The sequence below is a fragment of the Colobus angolensis genome, unplaced genomic scaffold, assembly GCF_000951035.1.
Source record: "Colobus angolensis palliatus isolate OR3802 unplaced genomic scaffold, Cang.pa_1.0 Scaffold172, whole genome shotgun sequence".
NCBI classification, from domain to species: Eukaryota; Metazoa; Chordata; class Mammalia; order Primates; family Cercopithecidae; genus Colobus; species Colobus angolensis.
In genome coordinates this window covers 705705-715151 of record NW_012114844.1, presented here as the reverse complement: position 1 = coordinate 715151, position 9447 = coordinate 705705, and positions in this window count along the sequence as shown.

The window sequence follows — 9447 nt, the reverse complement described above, 5'->3', positions numbered from 1 at the left end:
CAGTATTGGGGTGGGAGTTACCCGATTTTCCAGGTGTTGTGTGTCTCAGTTCGCCTGGCTAGGAAAAGGGATTCCCTTCCCCCTTGCACTTCCCAGGTGAGGTGATGCCTCACCCTGCTTCAGCTCCCGCTGGTCGGGCTGCAGCAGCTGACCAGCACTGATTGTCCGGCACTCCCTAGTGAGATGACCCCAGTACCTCAGTTGAAAATGCAGAAATCACCGGTCTTCTGTGTTGCTCGCACTGGGAGTTGGAGACTGGAGCTGTTCCTATTCAGCCATCTTGCTCCCAGGAAAACTCGTCATGATTTTTGCTTTTCTGTTTGTTACCTGCACATGTTAATTAACCCAACATTTTGGTTTCAATCTTACTGGGTTTTGTATTCGTCTTTCCTTTCTTAATAAATGTATCCTTTACAAATAACACATAATAAGGTTTCGTTTGCTGGGGGATTTTTCCCTATACTAAGGCTAATTTTATTTTATTTGAATATCTTGACCTATTTATGTTTACTGTCACGAACATGTAAAATATATAAAATGTTCAGTATTATTTATGTTCATCTTGTTTCATGCTTTTGGTTTTGGGAGAAATTTTGTTGCTGTTTTTCATGTTTTCTTATAGTTTCATATCATGTTCTATTTATTGTGTCTTCTGTAGTGATATGAAAATTGTCAATTTTAAAAATGTATACTGGTGATTACCCTTGAGTTTTACATTAAGACTTGAAACAGGCCAGGTGTAGTGGCTCATGCCTGTAGTCCCAGCACTTTGAGAGGCCAAGGCGAGCAGATCACTTGAGGTCAGGAGTTTGAGACAAGCCTGGCCAACATGGTGAAACCCCATCTCTACTAAAAATACAAAAATTAGCCAGGTGTGGTGGCAGTCCCCTGTAATCCCAGCTACTTGGGAGGCTGAGGCAGGAAAATTGCTTGCACCTGGAAGGCAGAGGTTGCAAAGTCTTGAAAAGTCTTATAGTTAAGTATTATTTCCTAGCTGATACTTTTCTACTACAGCAACCCTATTTTTTACTTATTTTGGCTCATTTCTTGACCATCCTCAATGTCTTGTGGATAATATTCCAGAGAAAGGGTTCATGGGTATTTTACATTCTGGGCCTTTTAGTGTCCCCTAACTCCCCCTACCCACCAAAGAAAAAAGGTCTCATTAGTGCTTCACTTATGAATAATTTTGCTAATACACAATTTAAGGACTCAGAGATTTTTCTTTCAAAACAGTAAGTTCAAGAAGACTAGAGTCAGCCTGGATAGAAATACATAAACTGCTGTAGTGTTTTCTCTCCCTGATTGGATAACTATAGAGCGATCTATGGATATGGATATGACACATCTTTATGAAAGTACCACAACACCAGATGGCCTTGGTGTTTCCTCGTCTTTTATTTTATTAATTGTATTTGGTACTTCTTGGGCTTCAGACAGGTTTTCCTCTAGGTCTTCATCGTTATTCCTTCTCTTTCCTTTGATCTCTTCTCCAGGATTTCTATTACTTTCAACAGAAAGTAACAGAAATTTCTATATACTTTCAATACCACACTGTGCTTCAACACTACGCAGTGCTTCAACACTACACTGTGCTCCATGTCATCTTCTCTTACCATTATCTTTTTTTTCTTTTTTTGAGACAGAGTGTCACTCTGTCACCCAGGCCGGAGTACAATGGTGTGATCTCGGTTCACTGCAACCTCTGCCTCCTGGGTTCAAGCAATTCTCCTGCCTCAGCCTCCTGAGTAGCTGGGATTACATGCAGCCACCACCACGTCCAGCTAATTTTTGTATTTTTAGTAGAGATGGGGCTTCACCATGTTGGCCAGGCGGGTCTCAAACTCCTGACCTCAGGTGATCCACCTGCCTCAGCCTCCCAAAGTGCTGAGATTACAGGCATGAGCCACCACACCCAGTCAACGATCATCGTTTTGTTTTGTTTCTTTTTTTGCACTTTTCTTCCAAACATTGGGAGCCTTTCTTAATTTGATTTAAGATGAGGAGTTTTCTAACAGGTTTAGCCATAGAAACAATTTCCAACAAAATATGATGCCCAAATTATAAAGAATTATTAAAATGAGCTGCTGTGGTTGTGGTTGAAGTGGGGCTAAGGAGCCCTTGGCCCACTCCCTAAAACCCCTTCACCACCTACTCCAGCCTCTGAGACCCTACCAGGTGGCTCTAAGGTGCTCAGTTTGAAAAGCACTGCATTCTGATTAAATTTTCTGCAGGGTTAAGTTGCTTCTTTACTACTTCTAATGTTGATTTTGCTGCTATGATTTCATTGTTAATACAAAATACTGTTTTGTGTATTAGACTCATTCCTCATTCCTAAAGTTGTGTATCTAATTCCTGTATACACCTGTAACTTTAAAAAGCTTAGACTCTACATATAATTGGCAACAGAACCAAATACTTTCAGAGAAGTAAGATTTATTAACATTGGAGAAATTTTAATAGCACATTTGGCATTCATTGATGGTATGTCTCCTTGAAAAGCCAGAGTAGTAAAAAAGGAATCTATTTAACAATTTTCTATTCATGAAGAGAGGCTAAATGTACATTTTTAAAATAAATTTTGAACTACTAAAAACATCTGTCCAAAGGGGGAGGGTTATAGGATGTAGAATTAGCCCTGGTAACTACATAAATTAAAAAGGAATGTGATATGCTATGTATTTGTTGTTAAGTTTTTGCTTCCAGATCTGTTATCAATCATTTAAAAAGTCATTAAATTTTAGTTTCCTTAAAAGCTTTCCTTATCACAATAATCTCCCTTTTCATCAAAGTCTATTGTGTTTTCATCTCATCCTTGCCTTCCTGAAGTTTATTGAGCTCAAATTAGATGTTTTCTAAAATTTTCTGTTCTTTCCTATAAACTTTTTCCATGGGACACTATTTCTCTGCCTTTCCGGTTTTATGTTTTCTCTCTTCCATGTTCAATCCTTTGATCAAGGAGAGATCTGTTTTGATATTTGCTCATAAAAGCACGTGTGGTTTTGCTTTGTTCCCCATGCCTGTCTCTCTGCCTCCTGTTATAAACCAAATGTCTCTGCCCATTCCGAGACAACTTTCCCATGATTGCAACTTACTTAACCTACAGAAGGATCTCCGGGTCATCTCTCTGGTCTGAAGCAGTGTGTATTTCCTTGTCAAAAATAGTGAATAAAAAACTTAGTCTCCTATTTGTACTAACCCCTGTTTTTTCAGTTGCCAAATTCTCATCTCTTCATTAGCATTATTGGGAATTGTAGCCCAGGAGTAGGTGAAGAGAGAGATGGAAAGAGGGAGAAAGAAAGAGAGAAAGAGAGAGACTCTATAATGGGGAAAGAATTTCCTATGACCTCTTTTTCCCTACATGGCCTTACTTTGTTCCTTGAGGCTTCCTCTAAGTTCTACAGAGTAGAAATTTCTCCTGGCTTCCACTAAGTTATTAAGTAATATTTCTGGCTTCCAACTCTATTGGAAATTTGAATACCTTTCTATATTTTCATAATTATGTCAGTGGGAAGGTGGGAGGGAGTAAATGAGAAGTCTCTAGTATCCTGCCATCATAACCCACAAACTAGTGTGGTAATTCAAATACATCAGGCCACTGATCAAACCTGTGATCTTCCCTGAAATTATTGGGAATGATTGGTAGTATTGAGACTGAAACTTGTGAACATGTGCAAAAGGTAAACGTTCAACCCTAGGCAACCCTTGAATGTGAAGAAGGCAGTGGAGGACTTACGTGTATGCATATGTGTGTGCCCATGCATATGATGTGGACTTGTCCATGTCCATTTATATACATGACGAGGAGGTAGTAAAAAAGAAGGCAAGGGGTGAATAAGTAAGAAATTTAATAATATTTAAAATAAGAGTTTGTATATTAACTTCTAGAGTGTTCTTTGGGGAAACACTTGAAGGTCATTAATTTTCCTTTCCTCTGGACTCCAATCTATGCAGTTCTATTGCATAGAACTGCGAGGTGCTTTGGTGGTGAGCCACTCAGCATCCACTCACCTCTCTCCCATCCTAACAGCACCCAATTTTTGTTCAAATCCTCCAGCTGCCTCACAGAGCCCTTGTGCTTTGAGGAACAGTGACCTAACACTAGTGCCCCAGGTGGATCCCTATTGGTCTAATCCAATCAGGGTCATCCCATTTCCCTACCACAAGGGTTAATCAGGTAATTGGCCTAAGCCAGTTAGTGCCTGGCTATCCCCAGCCTCAAGGACTGATCTTCATAACTTTGGCGTAGGCCAATGTTTCTTTTAAAACACACACACACACACAAACACATACACACACACACACACACACACACATAAAAGGAAAAGATCGGCAAATTGAACTTCATTAACTGAAGACTGTCTATTTATCAAGACATCATTAAAAGAGTGAAAGGCAAGCTACTGAGTGGGAGAATAGGATTTTCATCCAGCACGTATAAAGAACCCCTATATATTAATCGTTAAAAAGAGAGACAATATGTCCTACCCTAGGCAACTGTCTTGAACAGGAACTTCACAAAAGAGCATATCCAAATGGCCAATATCCATGAAAAGTTTCTCTACATGATTAGTCATCGGAGAAATACATGTTAAGAATACGATGAGATACCTCTATACATCTGCTAGATCATGTTTAACCACTTCAGAAAACTATGCCAGCATGTACTAAAGCTACAGGTATGCCTACCCTATGACCCATCAGTTCTATTCCTATACACATATCCAAAGAAATCGCATACGTATGTACACCAAAATACATTATAAGAATATTCCTAGGATCATTATTTTAATAGCCAAAATTGGGAACAATCCAAATGTCCATCAATAGTGGAAAGGGCATCTGAGGTGTTGGTAATATTTTATTTATTAATCTGGGTAGTGTTTATGCAAGTACTTGCCCACGTTGATCTAAAAAGTGGAAGGATTTCAAACTCAAGTAAGTCTCACTTCAAAGTCCTGTCAATTACAGTATTTTAATAAATGTGAGTATGTGGTGGTGATGAGGTCAACTTTAAAATTTGTGTGAAATGAAACATGTTCCAAGTACGTCTCCTTTTACCATCCTTTTGGTGACCAAAATTATACAAGCATGACTAAGAAACTACTGCCACCTAGTGGCACCCTTCCCTAATTGCAGGATAAAATATTGTGAGCCTGACTCAACTTCAAGCGTGTACAGTCAACTTAAAATAGCATGATGACAGCAAAAATTTCTGTTAGATTTCCCCACACCCACCCAGTATTTGTTTCCCAGGAAATTACTTATGGAAAACAATCACTTCTTACTCAGATAGCTTCATCCTAGTAATGCAAACATTTTATCTTTATCATATTCTTATTTTTATATATAAAAATAGTTAAAATGATTACCTGCCAATCATTGAACAGTTACTACATGTCAGACATTGCATTAATATCTTTGCATGGATTATGTCATTTAGTTGTCATAACAATTCTCTAAGGAGTCTACTACTATACCCATTTTAGAGATGAATAGACATAGATATGTTGAGATTTCCCAAGGTCAGCATAGTTAAGTGATCAAGTTGGAATGTTAATCCGGATCTGCAGGATTTCAACCCTCTTGCTCTCCTATCTTCCAAGCATCCAAATTGGATATTTTTTTCTTCACAGTAGGGAATCCAGAAATGTGAGTTCCAGGGCTGGAGGTAACAAGAACTCACTGTGGACCATGAGCAATTCAATTTACTTGTCAGAGACTCAGTTTTCTTATCTGTAAATTAAAACTCTTGCCCAGGTGATCTCTGAGTCTCTTTCCCACAGCATCACCTAATAGCTCCTGATGACAGAAGAAAGGCATTAATCTAAGCCACTGGCAATATGTTTTTGTGGTTTGGTGCAACCATTTTTAGACCATCACAGAATAAGAGCTCATTTCATGGAGCCAGTCACAAATTTCCCACAATCTTTGGGGGAAATCCAAGCCTGAGTGATTCTGGTGCTTAATGAGATGATGTAATGCAGGAAAATATATAGCTGGAAGAAAATTTTATTGGTGTGAGTAAATGTGCATTTTCAAGTGAATTACAAGAACTTAAGAAGTAAATGTATATGCCCCAGGGGATAAATCACCTAAGACTTTAAAACAGAGCATGTAGTGTTCATTTGTAGGCAGGAACCTTTGCAGATGTTACAGAAAAAGAAAAATTATGCAGAACCTTTAACCCTAGAAAGAAAAACAAATGACCTCAGAAAAATATCTTAAATTAAGTAAATTGAGGATACCCCATGACAGGTGCAATTGTCAGATAAAGGGGCTTTATAATGCAACATGAGCTAATATATTCATTCAGCAGAGATGTACTTACGTAAATCTGCTAATGTGAAATCTACAGGATTAGCAACTTTAAAGAATAATGCATGAAACTAGTCTGGCATTCAAATAATGAAGCATGCACTCTCTAATTTAACATGCCTATTTTTCAAAAAAAAAAAAAGAGGCATGTTGGCTGATGCAAGCACAGAAGTAGCATTCTGAGTCATGTAAATTTCTTGAAGTTTTTCTAAACTGCCACATACCTATAATACATTTGGCATATGCATCCTAGCAAATTCCAATCTTGTGATGTCCATTTCAGAGTTCACAATTTTGACAGACTGTTATAGTGACTGGGAAGTTTGGGGTTTTTTCCCCTTTATTATTTCAATAGCTAACTTTAAGTAGATACAATAAATAAGGTAAAACATTGCACAATGAGAAAGATGCCCCAGAGAGATGCCTTTATGTCCTGTTTTACCTGTTTTATCTCTGCAAAGGCACTCCTGGTATTTTTCAACCACAAAACAAGAATTTATCAGTGTATAAGCTAAGCATCAATTCAGACCACTCCATCTTAGGAAATACCACTCATGGATGCTTTCAAAATCAATACAGCATTGCAAGGAATTAAGGGCTGCACCATAAACTTGACAGGACTAAGGCAAATAACACATCTCCGCTGCACAGTTACCCTGCTAAAACAATCTGGCTCACAGCATGCAAGTGGCCATTGTGTACACATTTACAGACTAGAACACTGAAGCACAGTAGGACAGCTAAATTGTGCCTGCCTCCAACAGACTCAACTGTTGGTGCCTCCAAATGTGACCTGAGGGCTCCTCTGCAGAATGCTTCTCTGATTATTTCAGTCTTGCTGCTGCTGTTCACACTCAGCCCAACAGCAAATACCATCTCCAGGTGTCATCTAGCTCCGCATACTGCTACGGCCCTCAATGCTTGCTCTGATAGAGCGCTTATTCTCCCTTGCTCAACAGGGATCATAAATCTATGGGAATGCTGCAGTAAGGATAGACCTTCAAGATATCTAGCCTTCTCTCTTCACGTCAGTTCAAGCCAACAAAAATGTATGCAGCTAGCATAGTGCCTGACACAGAATAGAGTCTCAAAAATTATGTATTGGATCTATGGACTTGCAAATTGTTTACATTTACAAGATGAGCAAGACCTATCTTCTGCTTTCAGTTAAGGGGATGGGACATGTTAAAAGTAACTATAATTGAAGAATAAGAAACCACAGCCATTCAGGGAGGCCCATGGAAGTGGGCAGCATTTGAGGTAGACCCTTCAGGATGGATGGCAAAGTATAACAGAGAGATAAGAAAATGCTTCCTCTTTCTTTAGAATCTTTCTCTTTTAGTTTCCTTGCATTCGTCTGAGAATTTCAGTCTCTTTGCTTAAGTTTTATCTCCACTCTTCAAATAGGCTCATAAACACTCTCCACTGAGTACTTGTGGGTTGGATAGATGAGTGGACAGATGCTTGAAAAGTGCTCCTTGCTTAAGGTTTGCAATAGTTCCCTATTGTCTACCATATTGTGCTTAAGCTGATCTTCATTGACCTAATTAACTAAACCCTAGTCACAGTTGGTTTCTTCACTGTGGTCTAGAAAATTTTCTAAACATCTTGTAGAAATCTTTGCTGTACCCCATCTTTTGATTTGCCTACTGAATTCTTCTGCTGTAAAATGGCCTATTTACTTTTTCCATCTCTTCCTCCTGCAAAGCTAAGTTCAAGTTTTGCTTCTTCCAGAAAGTTGTTTTGGCCATAGTAATCCACAGAGATTCTTCCTTTCTCTGAATTTCTGCAGGACTTGCAATGGGCACCACACAATCTATTCCTAAAACATAATGCCCAAAATCTCCTCTGATTATTTCAAATGATGTCAGATTGTTCTGTAAGTTATCTCTCTTCGTGCACAAGAAACATTTTGCATTTATGATGAATCCTTTCCTAGACTTTGCATAGATCTTGACTTACAAACTGCTGAGCAAGGCACAGTGAGGAGGGAGGGAGAGAATGGATGGATTCTGAGCTAGTTTGAAGCCCAGATCCCTCATATACATGTCATTATTTTATTTGAGACAGTACTTCCTCATCTGAAAAAAAAAATGAGATCAAGATACTTCTATTGCAAACATGGTATGACAATCAAATGAGACAACCTATGTGAATGCACTTAATATGGCATTTAGCAAATTTGAGTCATTCAAAAAATGATTGAGTCCCTCTTCTATTAGAACTCTTAAGTGGGTTGCAAGTAAGGCAAAACAGCCTGCTTTCTCCAAGGGTTAATGTTACCAAATTCTGAAACTAATTGTCTGGTATTTACATAATTCTTTTTAAGACAACTGAAAAAGTCAAGGCTTAAATTTGAAATCTCTGTTTTGCAAGGTCAGCCCTCATTCTAGAAAAACAAAACAAAACCCCTGTAATCCAGGAGAGAACAGGATGGTGTTCTGTGCAGGCAATATAAATGTGCCACAACTCCACAGAGTCAAGGATTTATCAAAACAATGCAGTTCTCCTACGAGCCAAGTTCCTGACAGCTACATTGTAGCTCTATAATTATCTATAAAATGCCGGCAGATCATAATGGTGTTTCATTCTTTTCCGTGACAATGGCAGCCTTTCCCTGCCATTGGGGCCCTTCTTTTGCAGGAGACATGAGCAGCCACTCAAGACAATGTACTTAACTTTGGGGTCCTCAATCAGAAGAGAACCCACACAAATAGTGGCATCTTTCACTGGCCCTGTTTACAAACCCCTGTGGCAGAAATTTAAACTTGCTTAAGCAAAATAATAATAATAATAATAATAACAACAACATAATATAATGTAATGTAATATAATAAAGTAAGGCCAGGCGTGGTGGCTCACACCTGTAATCCTAGCTCTTTGGGAGGCTGAGGCAGGCGGATTGCCTGAGCTCAGGAGTTCGAGACCAGCCTGGGCAACATGGTGAAACTCCTTCTCTAGTAAAATAAAAAAGAAATTAGCTGGGCATGGTGGCACATGCCTGTAATCCCAGCTACTCGGGAGGCTGAGGTATGAGAATTGCTTGAACCCCGGGAGGTAGAGGTTGCAGTGAGCCAAGATCGCACCACTGCACTCCAGCCTGGGCAACAGAGCAAGATTCCGTCTCTA